The 13,450-nt window shown below is 34.4% G+C and overlaps 1 protein-coding gene and 1 pseudogene across 7 annotated transcripts in view; one reads left to right on the top strand and one right to left on the bottom strand.

Annotated features, from left to right (window-relative positions):
• Window positions 1-13,450, bottom strand: part of TANC2 (tetratricopeptide repeat, ankyrin repeat and coiled-coil containing 2) — a 384,022-nt gene that overhangs the window by 200,201 nt on the left and 170,371 nt on the right. The gene's annotated exons all lie outside the window — the stretch shown is intronic.
• LOC122486278 lies at window positions 11,015-11,192 on the top strand (annotated as a pseudogene).

The following is a 13,450-nucleotide window of genomic DNA, read 5'->3' as shown; positions in this document are numbered from 1 at the left end:
ACACAGTTATGTTGGGAGGAAAGGCGGAAGCAGTGCAAATAAAGTTACTGTTTCATTAGATGTTTTAAAACTAATCAATAAATGTCAGCAGAAGCATGGTAATCTAAAGACATGGTGTTAACTACCAAAAGAAATAGCCAAAAGTGTTTAAGTGACTGTCCCCTAGAGGAGTGGAATTAGCAATGAGAAAGGGTAAGGCTAGGGACTATAGCTTTTCATTTTAAGCCTTTCTGTACACTTTGACTTTTCATTAAAACACACACACACAAACCTATTAGAGAGCAAATGCTTCTCCCATTAGAAAAATTTTAAACCATTAAGTATTTATTGGGTAACTATTTTTTTTACGTTTTTAAAGTTTACATATTTATTTTGAAAGAGAGACAGGGGAGGGGCAGAGAGAAAGGGACAAAGAGAATCCCAAGCAGGCTCCACACTGTCAGTGCAGAGCCCAAAGGGGGCTCAATCCCATGAACCACGAGATCATAACCTGAGCCAAAATCAAGAGTTGGACGCTCAAATAACGGAGCCACTCAGTCGGCCCTTGGCTAACTTTATTTTTACTTTTTTTTACAGAGAGAGAGAGAGAGATTGAGATAAAGAGAGAAAGAAAGAGAGCGTGAGCATGCCCATGAAAGCAGGGGAGGGGCAGAGGGACAGGGAGAGAGAAAACCTCAAGCAGGCTCCACGACCAGCATGGAACCCAACTCAGGGCTCAATCTCAGGACCATGATATCATGACCTGAGCTGAAATCAAGAGGTGGATGCTTAACTACTGAGCCACCCAGACGGCTTTAACATGTAAGACATTATGACAGGCATCAAAACTGGCTTTTTCTCTTCCTCAAAACCTAGTCCTTAACCTGATCTATGCAGAGTTGTCAACAAGACAGCTGGATTTACTGGTTAATACTGGGAGTTCATAAAAGAGAGTTCTGAGTTCTTCACATCAGCATAAGATACTTCCAAGTCATGGGCATGTATTAGATCACCTAGAAGAAAGAATGGGCAGACAGATCTTCTAAAAGCACATTCTTCTCAAGTAACTAGACTTCCTTTCATGACTTATTGTTAGGTCTAGCCCTAGCCACCTGTTTATGCATATTTTGCCCCTATACTGTTTGGCTGAAGTAAATGGTTCATGCTGGGTTATTTTTCCAAAATACTACAAAGAAGAGTCCACCAAACCTCTCTCCTCCTGGGCAATAAGATATTGTAACTTAGGTTCTGAAATTCTGAATACTCCATGATTCCAAACTGCTGACTTTTCTACGTATTCATAAAACACAGCCAGTTTCTCTTCATATTATCATGTATTTTCTTTTTTCCCCCTCTTTTCTCACTAGCAATTTCTTAAGAATTTATTATGAATTGATGTAAATTTACAAATCTTTCTATAATACTTTCACAGTATTCAAAAGTTATCTTGAAGAGCCTCCAAGAACCAATTTTCCTGATTTCCCATTAATGCAAAATATCACAAAATTAAACTCTTCAATTTGGTATGTTTGGTAATTTAAAGAGGGACTAATGTTTATATTTTTTAAATGTTCTGGAGAAAAAGAATTTATTAATCAAGTTTATTATGTTAACCGTATTATATGGAAATGCATAATTAATATATGATACAATCATTGACTTATACCATCTCAAAATTTGAAGGGTGAGTATCTAAGGATCCTCTCTATATCATAAGTCATATGGCTTGTGGGCCAAATCTGGCCATCTAACTTTTTATGATCCATGAATTAAGAATGGCTTTTAAATTTTTCAAGAAGTTATTTTAAGTGGTTGTATAAATACCTACATAATATTCTTGATTTTACCTGTTAGCCAACAAAGCCTAAATTATCTACATTGAGAAAAAGTTTGCTATTGTCATAAATGGTCAGTGCAGTATAGCTATTAATAATAAACATTACCAGGAAGTCAGTTTTATCTTATTCTCAAATAAGTAATAGAATTTTTATAAGCAACTTATAGTAACATTTTCATAGCACAATCTGTATTATGAGGTGTACTAAAGTCGAGTAAGTGTCCATTTAAAAATTATATTAATCTCAGGATAACTGAAAATAATACGTAGGGCTCAAAGAGAATGAAAAAGAAAAATAAAGGTGTCACTTTTGACCAACAGTCATCAACCTCTTTAAGCTTTTAATGTTTGGTTCTCTTCCTTTCTTTGACACAAGAAAGAATAAAATCAGCTACAGCGATAACAGGTCGCCCTGTTCACTGAGAAAGAAGTGCCAAACTCTCAGCTTTAAGAGGCTTAATGGAGTCAAATGCTGGTGGTAAAGTCACCTAAGTCTCTGCTTTCCCCTATGGTAATAGTGATATGTCTCTTTGTTTCTTTTCTTATGGGAAGTCCAGTTACTCCCTACCAATTCTAAAGTAAAGCAGGCTCAAGTCATTAAGAACTTTGCAGTCCTTCCCTACAAGGCAAATCCATTTTACAGCCAAACTCTGGCCAAAGCGTACTTTGTTTGCCCCCTAAACTTTATACCCAGTCTGTTCAACTACAGAGAGAATAGCCAGGCAGCTTAATCTACGTAGTATAGCCATTTTGTTCTAGATAGAACACAAAGGTACCTACTGCCTACGGTTCCCCTTCCAATTGATATCAAAAGCAAGTAGTGTGTAATTCTATTTGAAACAAGCTGGTGAAAAATACCTTCAAGAAGCTGGGTTGTCTAGATAAGTCAATGTCAAACTGTAGCATGCATCAGAGTCACTTAGAGGGCTTGTTAAAGTGCAGATTGGTGGACTCCATCCTCAAGTTTCTGATACAGTAGTTTGGTGTGGGGCCCAAGAATCTGCACTTCCAAAATATCTCCAGGTGATGCTCTTGGTGCCAATCCACAGACCGTACTCTAAACTAGATGATCTCCAAAGTTCCTTCAAAATTTGAAAGCTGTGGAATAATGTCACAGAAACGTCTTGAAAATAAGTTGTTTACACTTGACTTGAACATCCATTAATACTGGATATTTGGATCAGTCCTGTGGTGAAAACCAATTCACACACAAATCCACACAACTGATGCACACAGAAAAAAACAATGAGAAATTTTCTCTGAAAAAGTAATGACAATGTGGTATTTGGTAAGAGATAAATGTTTAATCCTTCCCTTCCCTTTTTTTCATGAGGTGGAGAAGGGATTGTTCACAAAGAAAAACCAAAATATACACCCAGTCGACAGACGATCCTGATATTTTCCTTCTCCCCCAACAGCTTTTATGTTATGTATCTTCAACCATTATTGCCACAGACTTAGCAGCAATCTTTTTAGTCTAGATCTCTATTATGATCAATTTTAATCTGCACATTATGTAGCAGTAATTACATTCTTCTTGCTTTTAAACATTCTACTTTGTCAAATTGTGCTATGAGCTAAAAAAGCACAGTGGAGAATCAGTCTTATATTCCTACTGCTATAACACAACATATTCCTTAGCAGTTTGGTTAGAGCTGTTTTAAGTAAATTCTATTTAGTCACATTTCTTGAAAAACCTCTCCTGGGATTTTAAATTCCAATCAGTATTTTGTGTCTTCTGATCTGCTCCATGTTTCTCAGCTTTAATTCCCTGAAGCTTACTCTTTGTTATGCTGTCTAAATTGTAAACTTTGCTAAATTCATTTTCCCACAACTGTGAAGGAATAAAAAGTTAATCTGTTTTTAGATTTCTAAAAAAGAAACTGATTATTAATTATTCATAGATTTTAGTGGAGTTTGTGCATCTCAGTGTAGGCTGCAGGGAGGTATATATATTACAACAAGTAGTTCTAAATTTGGAGTTTTAATACAATTTCAAATGTACTAAATCAGAGCTTCAAATTCTCAGGGAAGCCTCATGGCAAGAAAAAAAATATTTTGCTCTTTATAAATATATGTAGAATTGCTTGGTAATAATATCCACAATAAAACATTTTATTATTATATAGATTCAAATTATAAATTAGGTCAGGCCATGTCCCCCGAAATGTAAACAGTGAATTAATAGATTTATAAAGTAATTGTCAATACTGACTCCTTTTAAGACAGGAATTAAAAAACAGCGAACAAAAGATAATAAATCTTTTTATGGTGCTACCTAAATAAGAAAAATAAAATGGTTAAGATGAAAGAAACAACTGGGGCACCTGGGTAGTTCAGCTGGTTAAGCATCTGAATCTTGATTTCGGCTCAGGTCATGATATCACATTTTATGAGATAGAGCTCCTCACTGGGCTCTATGCTGACAGCACGGAGCCTGCTCGGGATTCTCTCTCTTTCTCTCTCTGCCCCTCCCCTGCTCTCTCTCTCTCAAAATAAATAAATAAACTTAAAAAAAAAGATGAAACAAACAACCTAAATATTGAAGGAGAAATATAAATAGCTTTCCTAATTGTATTTCCTATTTTATAACTGTGTAGACATATAACAGTATTACTATAAGGGAAATAGAAGGTGGTGACTATAATTTATTTTTTCGATTTAACTGCACTAATGACAACAGGCAGATACAAAGCTAACTCTCTGTTCTTAGTTGTTATGTGTTTCTGTACATAGGTCTACCTCAGGTTTAGTAGCTCTATCACAGTTTTTATAAGAGTTTTCAAAATTACTCACATTATTAGTAATAAAGATCACTTAAAAGTTTGTAGGTCTGTGAGCATATACTAATGGCATAGCGTAGGTAATATTCCATGCTCACTATAGGCCACACAATGCTAAGCACTTGACATACATTGTTTGCTTATCCTCATAACTTTCTTATGAGGCAGTAACTCTTATTATGCACATTTTATGAACAATGAAACGGAAACTGGAAGAGTAGGAATAACTTGTAAAAAGTCCCACAGCTGATGAGTGGTAATGCTCGAAAATGAACTTTATATGTCTTATTACAAGGTCCAGGAATTTAACCACTTCTGTAAACTACCTTAGGTATGCACCTCGACCCCAAGGAACAGAGTACTCTTTTTACACGACTGTCTAGTTTGATAGAGGGCATTTAGGCTCAATGGATAGGGGTGACATGTTACTAAACACAAATCCCCATTCACAATTAAATTTGGACCTAAGTTCTATACAGATTAAACCAGGCCTATTCCATACTAATCAATGGATTCTCTCAAATCCTATGATTCCTATGGATTCTCTTCTCAAAAAAGGACTGTGGAAAAAACATGATGGTAATATACACTAGAAGTCTTCCTATCCTATACTGATAGCAACTAGTTAGCATGTGATCAGTTTAAAAACCTTTTGGAAGAAGTGGGGAAAGACAAAAAATGATATATGTATGAAACTCTTTAACTTAAAATATAAATGTACATTTATTCACCAAACTTCTGATATAAAGCCAAGGCCTTTCTGTTTGAATATGAATTCCAATTTGTCTTTCTGGATAAACTATTGTAAAATGTAGAGTCTATTCATTTTCTTTAAAAAAAATTTTTTTAATGTTTGTTTATTTTTGAGAGAGACAGAGACAAACCTTGAGCGGGGTAGGAGCAGAGAGAGAAGGAGACTCCCTGGAGCTGAAGCAGGCTCCAGGCTCCGAGCTGTCAGCACAGAGACCGATGCGGGGCTCGAACCCACAAACCGCAAGATCGTGACCTGAGCTGAAGTCAGACGCCCAACCAACGGAGCCACCTAGACGCCCGTCTTTAAAATAAAACAAATTTAGATAACCTAGGTATAGATAGATTTTTAAAATGTTTTTAATTGAATAAATTTGGCATGTAACACTGTATGAATTTGAAGTATATAGCATGTTGCTTTGATATATTTCTATATAATAAAATGCTGATACAGCAATATTTATCACATATAATTATAAATCATTGTTGATATTAATTATATTGTAATTAGATTTCTATGGCTTATTTACTATTCATCACAAGTCTGTACCCTTAAAAACCATCAATCTTATCCCCCTCAGTGTTTTTATCCTAATTCATTACAGCATTTTTTAAAATCGAATTACCTTTGTTGACATTTTAATTGATTTTTTCCAAAATTTTTAACATAGTTTTCCGAAAACGTTACCATTATAAATGCCCTCTTTGTTGCATTCATATTTCATTAGCTAATATATAAAAATTTAGTTATAATATCATTAATTTAACTGCCTTTAAGTAAGCACATGACACCATAAGGTAACAGAAGTAACTGGGTAAGTAAGAAGGTGGCCAACTGCCTGTAATATCCACCTCATCCTAACAACAGTCAGTAGGTGTCTAAAGGGGAATGGAGAACATTAATTAATCCTGCAAGTAGTTAAGGGAAGGTCAGTTAAGAAAGCTTCTACTGTTACTAGTAGAGCTAAGCCATCCTGCCTAGGGCAGTTACATGCAGAACGCAGATAATGTAAGATTGGATTCAGAAGTCTAACTGAGTATCTTCAGACATCAAGATGCCTGCAAAGCGCCAATTATCAAGATTTATATCTGCAAATAAAACACAGAGTATAAAATCCTGCCAATCCACTATGGTAACTGATAAGAGCCAGTGTCCATAATTAAAAAAACAGTGATGACCTAAACAGTGATGGGGTACCACATTAAAGCATGAAGAGATTTCCATAAAAGGGAGTTATCTGATGTTCTGACTACAATTTTTTAAAGTTTTTATTTAAATACCAGTCAAGACACAGTGCAATATTAGCGTCACATGTACAACTTAGTGATTCAACATCTCCATATAATACCTGGTACTTTACTGACTACATTCTTAACAATAAACTATTGGAGAATTAAAATGTCAAAAGCAATACTAAAAATATAAAACAAAACTACTTCAGATAGATTAACATTGACCAAAAAAAAAAAAAAAAAAAAAAGTCTTTTCAAAACCCAAGGCATAACTTGGGAAAAATCGTATAATTAAAATTAGAATAAAATTAAAATTAAGTTAGAAGTAGAAGAGGTAGTTCATAATTTAAATAATCTAAGCTGGGGGCACATGAATGGTTCAGTCGGTTAAGTGTCTAATTATGGCTCAGGTCATGATCTCATGGTTTGTGAGTTCAGCCCTGCGTCAGGCTCTGTGCTGATAGCTGGTAGCCTGGAGCTTCCTTCAGATTCGATGTCTCCCTCTCTCTCTGCCCCTCCCCTGTTCATGCTCTGTCTCTCTCTCTCTCAAAATAAATAAACATTAAAAAATAAAATAATCTAAGCTAAATAGTCTAGATATTAAAATAGCTACAAAAACTGTCCCTTTAGGCAATGATTTATCCCCAGAAAGAGGAAGAGTAGAAAACACTAGACATTTGGGTACAATAAAAAGAATTCCCCAACACAATAGAGAAAACCTAGGTGTGGGTACAATAAAATAATGGTAATTTTTAATCTCAGTTTTGCGAAACTAAATCTGACCTTTTCCGGTACTTAAAAATGAGAGACTTAGAACCACAGTATGCCCCTAGCCTTGAGCTTAGGTAGGCTGATCTCATACATCAGAGCAACTTTTCAGTAAGAAATTCTTAAACCAAGTCAAAATTGGCATAAAGCTATTTCTTCCTCTTCTAGGCACTATAATATTTTCAGGGATTCTTGAGCCTCAGAGAGGGGAGAAGGAGCCTGATTTGCCATACTTAATTCTAGCCTCAGTTTAAAAGTGTTTAATAAGTCTGATCAATAAATAAAATGGTGAGTCAGGCATTTTCAAGACTTCACTTCAATAAAATCTTAGTGAACAAAATATTTAATATTATACACAGGTTATCTGCTTTGGCCAGCTTAGCTGAATTCAAGCTAGTATTACTGAAGTCCTAGGTAAGCTCAGAATGTTCCACTGATTTATTCAACAAATGTTTATTGAACATCTACTATGTTCCAGGCACTGTGCTAACAACTGGTAATATAATAATAAACAGGATAAATATGGTTTCTGCCTTGTAAGGAGACAAGACCTACATCACACACATACTAAATCACAATAAAAGTTAACAACAACTAGACAATTATGATCTGAAACCATTCAAAGTGTTTTACTCATTTAATCCTCACAACAACTGTATGAAGTAGATACTATTATTACCTGTTTTTTTACAGATGAGGAAGCTGAGGCACAGAGAGGTTAAATTACTTGCCCAAGGGCACAGAACTAGTAAGTGTCATTCAGGATTCAAATCCAGGCAGGCTAGTTACAGAGTCCACACACTATGTTATACAGCCATTTATGCTAACCAACACTGCTAAATAATTAAAAACTTATATTTGTAACAAATGCTAACATGAAAAGCCCACTCGGCACTGAATATATAATTTTACCATAATTCTAAGCTTCTCATTATATAATTATAATATGACAATATACTTGTTTATTCATATTGTCGGGGAAGGGGATTCTTTTAAACAAGGTAAAGGAAATTATACACTTATGGATTGTTTTAGTTCGACTGTGAAACCAATTTCTCCTGGAAGTAACACAAATTCACACTGAAATACTTGGAACATTAATGATTACTGTAACAGTGTTCCAGAGAAAAGTCCACACTAGTACCCACCGCTATTGACTGCAAGATGTTTTCTAAATCTAGGCATGCTTTAAACATTCTGATCAGAGCTTTAATTACTCTCTGCTCACTTTAATAACTTAACCTAACAAGAAAAAGTAAAAACACTTTCCCTTATCACCAAAGGAAAAACAGGAAAAGTAAAGATAGGTACAGGAAGAAATAAACAGGGTGTTGCAATAGCCAGTAAGTGACATTGTCATCAATTATTATTATTATTCAGTAACTTACCATGAACCCTATGGTAAGTTTTCACAATGCTGTTGTGAAAGCAATTTGCCCGTAAAAACACATCAAATCCTGACAAACCCTGCGGGAACTGTTCTACTTATTTCACAGATGAAGAAACTGAAACACAGAGAGGTTACAGAACATACCCAATATCACAAAGCTAGTAGGTGGTAGAATATGAACTACTACATCATATTGCAGGAATTAATGTGTAAGATAGTCTTTAGGGATAACTTAAATTATGTTAAAATAAAAATGGGAAATTTATTGGGATGATGTTAAATGAAGAGAAACTTATTTTATCTTCAAACGTCTTGAAGAGTCCTATTTCTAACTATATATTACAGACACAAAAAACCAACTGCACTCCAAGAAGTGTACTTGGCTGTGGATAACTCGCTAGGTGCTTCCTTCTCCCCTCTCTACTCTCACCTGCTTTAGGTGGCCTCTCTCCCTTTCTCCTCTTTAAAGAAATAGAATACTGTTTGCCTAATGTAGATCACTGCAGCTAAGAGACTGGACTAAGGTTCCGGAAAACCAAAAGCACAATCACTTAACAACAACAGATTCGTGGTCCCGTATGAATTCATATTCCTGACTTCTAAACGAATGAAAATGGTGATTAAGTATTCTCTAAAACCCCCGCAAACTTCGGCTTCCATAACAGTTTTACCACCTTGGTTCTCCCAGTATCTTTCAGACTCTCCCTTAATTCATCTCATCCTTCTTTTGACATGGGTTTTCCCCTTTCACTCCCTTAAGTGGATATTCCTTAAGATTTTCTTCTTCACCCCTGAGAGGAGGTACAGAAGTTAGAGAAAGACCTAAGTTGGAATCCTGATCTCTTATGCTTAAATTGCTTACTGGTTAACCTGATTAGGTCTTGCTTTCTTCATCTGTAAGATCAGAGCCATAAAAATTTAAACTGCTCCTGAAAAAATCAAGTGAATTAAAGTGAAATGCCTGTTAAATGCTCATGAAGTACTCATTTCCCACCTGTTCTGTTTATGTGTTCTCTCATTTTCAAGAAATTTTTACCTACTCTTAAAGTATAACTTACACATTTATACCTTAAAATCTTACTTCTTTTTCAAGTGTTGCAACCACATTTCTACTCTGATATCTTGTTACCACCTCAAACTCACTCACGGTGCCTCAAAACCAGTTGCCTTAATCTCTCTGTTCCTATTAATGAGAACATCAAGTCTCATTCTTAAAGTCTTGGCATCATCTTTGACAGATCTTCCATATTCCTGGATCCTGTAACTGGCCAGTCACCAATTTTCTTATTCCTTAAAACCTTCCTCTCCATATACCTTTTCCATGGCTACCATCTTAGCTTACCATTGCCCCAAAAACCTCCCCAATCCAGTCCTGGTATTCTCTTCCACAGCATCCTCTGTGAAACCTCTGTTCCAGACAAACTAATGTTATTTACTAGTTGAATGTGTCCTGTATAATCTTGCTTCAAGTTTTACTCAAGTCATTTTATCACTCCACTTTCTAATCCACATGATAATCTTTCCTCCCTTAAAAAAAAAATATGATTCTTTAAAATATGAAAGCAGACTTTGGGTGGGGGTATTTGAGTTAAAATGTAGCTTTTCCATAATCTTCTGCAGTGCTAAAACGATTGCTGCCAAGCTTTGTTCTGTACAGTCACCCACTCTTCTTTCCTTCTAAATGACATAACTTCCTTTAGTCATTTATGTCCCTAAGTGTGCTCCTTGGAATACTTGTCATGATTTTGTGGGAGTTGTGTAAGAAAAAAGGGGTCTGTTGGCAAATTAAGTTTTAGAGGTGCTAGATTAAACAGTTAAATAGGTTCCTTTATTGCAGGACTTCTCATAGCTTTAAAAATGATAAACTATTAGTTTCTCCATTGTCATTTTTCTTTATTTCTTACTTGAAGGTATTCCTTTCTCATCTCACTACAGCTTCACCAGCTCCATCTCACTACTCACTCTTTTGAACTGAGTAAGTTTTCAGCTTTAACCAGATTCATTTTTCATCCCTGCCTATTGATTCTCAATCTATTTCTTCAGGGAAATACATGCCTCTTATGTCAGGATCTTCATTTCCTAAAAATGATATCCAGACCAAGAGATCTAAGTGGAATGCCTTACATTTAGAAATTCATAGAGGTAGGTAGCAATATGCTGGGGTATGCATGTTAATAGGAGAAAATAAGACATATTTTCCTGAAGAAGGAATTTTACTCAAAGATTTTTTTTTTTTTGGAAAACATGTTTTATGATTTAAAAAATGTAGAATGTATCGCTTCTCGGCCTTTTGGCTAAGATCAAGTGTAAAAAATGTAGAATGTAGATTATTTTAAAAGAAAAATATGAGACTATCAGGAAATTTCCACATTTGCTTTTGGAAGCTCCTTTAGGCTACATCCCACACACCTCTGGTATGCATTCAAATTCCCCTGTCCTAAAGGTACTCCCAAGGAAAAGTCCAAGAACCACTGAAGTAGGTCAGTGGAGAGGACGGGTAGAGAAGAGCATTACTCAGAAAATGTTTCCTTTGTGCTAAGTCCTATACTAAATCCTTTACATATATTATCTTTCTTACTGCCTATAATGACATTGCGAAAAGGCATTATTTCATTAAATTTATAAAAGGGAAGCTTCAGAGAGGTTGACATGTCCTAAGCTGCAACACTTACAAATGGTTAAAATGTTTTACTATACATATAATGTTAGAGTGATGAAGAAGACACAACTTATCATGGAAATATTATGACTGATTCCCATGAGAAAAAAATAACTAGGAATCATTCTTTTAAAATAATTTATCACCAACGTGAGATTTTAAGTTTTAATGTAGATCCTGACATAAATGAAGCACCTATTTCCTTGTAAAACATTATTTGTGGTACTAATGAATTTCTGGATATTCACAAGTGTTATTAGAATGACATGTGTAAGTTTTAGTTAACGGCAACTAGGGAGGACTCTTAAGCCTCTTGTAAGCTTTATACATTATTTCCTAGCACATTTCTTCCCAAATAAAAGCAGTATCTACTACCAATTAAGACTTTAGCCAGTTATCTGTTATACGAATAATACTGAAAAGACCTTAAAGGATTTCAAAAAGTAAACCAAAGATTTTTAAAATGAGGGGTTAAACTATAAATTACATAGCATGAGGCTTAATTTTTTTCATAGAATGCTGCTAGTTAATTCTGTAATTTGAATCTTTATATACTGAAAAAAACCAGATGGCTCTCACTTAAGAAAACTTAGTATACGATAATACAGACTCACCAAATTAACCTACTGCAGAATCTCTCAAAATAGGGAGCTTTGTGGGCAGATTTTAATTTAGACAATTTATAAACAAACAAACATGTTTATATGCAATCTTTCAGGAATATATCCACTGGGCAAGGCCCCAAACAGAAAAAAAATCACAGGATATGCTAAGGAAGATTACCTTACAATAAATAAATATTAAAAATACTATCCTTATTAAAAAGTGCCCAAATTAGTCGTTGTTACGATTAATAAGAATTATGGTTTCAGAGATAATGGGACACAAAATCATTTGTATATATGTTTGTGGGGATAAACTAGTCATAAAAGAGTGTCAGCTTGCAACATACACAGTTACTAACTATACACAAAATTTAAAATTCCTATCTTCTTACACAACAATGGGTAAAATGTGAATATTCAATTTAATCTATTAAATATATGCTTTCAAATAAAAGTAAAACCCTTTTATTAAAGACAGATATGACAGTACATGTAAATGATTAGTACCTTCATTATTCTTTAATATATTCTCCCTATTTCTTAAGTGCTGGGCAAAGTCATATGTATAGACCTATAGGCAAAAATCTCAAAAATGGAAGAAGGATTATAATTAAAATGTAGTAACAACAAAGAAACAAAATCTCCCCCCACCCTCGCATTGTGCAAATTAAAGGAACCCAGTTATGTCCCTAAAATATATCTTCTCTGAACAACATGCATTTAAGAAGATCAATTAAGGAAGATAACTAACTAAAAGTATAAGCCCAGATGAAATGCCTTTTTCTTTTGTGAAGTGGCTGAAGACCAGTCTAAATATTCTAATTTTGAAAAACCAAAGTTCCTACTTTTAGTACATTTCTAAGTTACCATGGCTAGCTGAAGAACTAGAAAGAGAAAATAATTAAGAGCCAGAAAACAAGAGTCTTATGAGAAAATTCAATCTAAAAATTCAATTTGCCTTAAATTGATAATTACTAACTGGTCTAAAAATACAAGAATGATAAATAATTTACATTTCTCAATTGGAAAAACAGACACTATAAATAAAATAACAGCAATAATGTCAAGTTTAAAAAAAAATCCTTACACTGTACAAGAACATCCATTTGTAAGCATTCTGATAATGAAATAAGCAGGCTTAAACAATTCTAGGTTCCCATACTGTCACGTTTTAAAAATGTATTTTACTTATAAGTATATTGCAATAAGAAGTAGAAATCTATGCTAGAATCACAATCTAACAAAAAAAAGCAACTTGACCATCACACTTACATTAAAAAATCAGTATCTTTCTTCACAATGAAATATTATTTTTAAAATATGAAAACTATTTTAACAGATTCATACACACACAGAATAAAAGAAAACACAATTAAAAATTAAATAAATGTGCCTAATGACATTTCTTAACGGCTTCCTATAAACTAAGTGTCAAATTCTCTTAGG

The sequence above is a fragment of the Prionailurus bengalensis genome, chromosome E1, assembly GCF_016509475.1.
Source record: "Prionailurus bengalensis isolate Pbe53 chromosome E1, Fcat_Pben_1.1_paternal_pri, whole genome shotgun sequence".
Lineage (NCBI taxonomy): Eukaryota > Metazoa > Chordata > Mammalia > Carnivora > Felidae > Prionailurus > Prionailurus bengalensis.
Note: the sequence above shows the minus strand (reverse complement) of the source record. Positions and strands in the feature narration are given on the sequence as shown.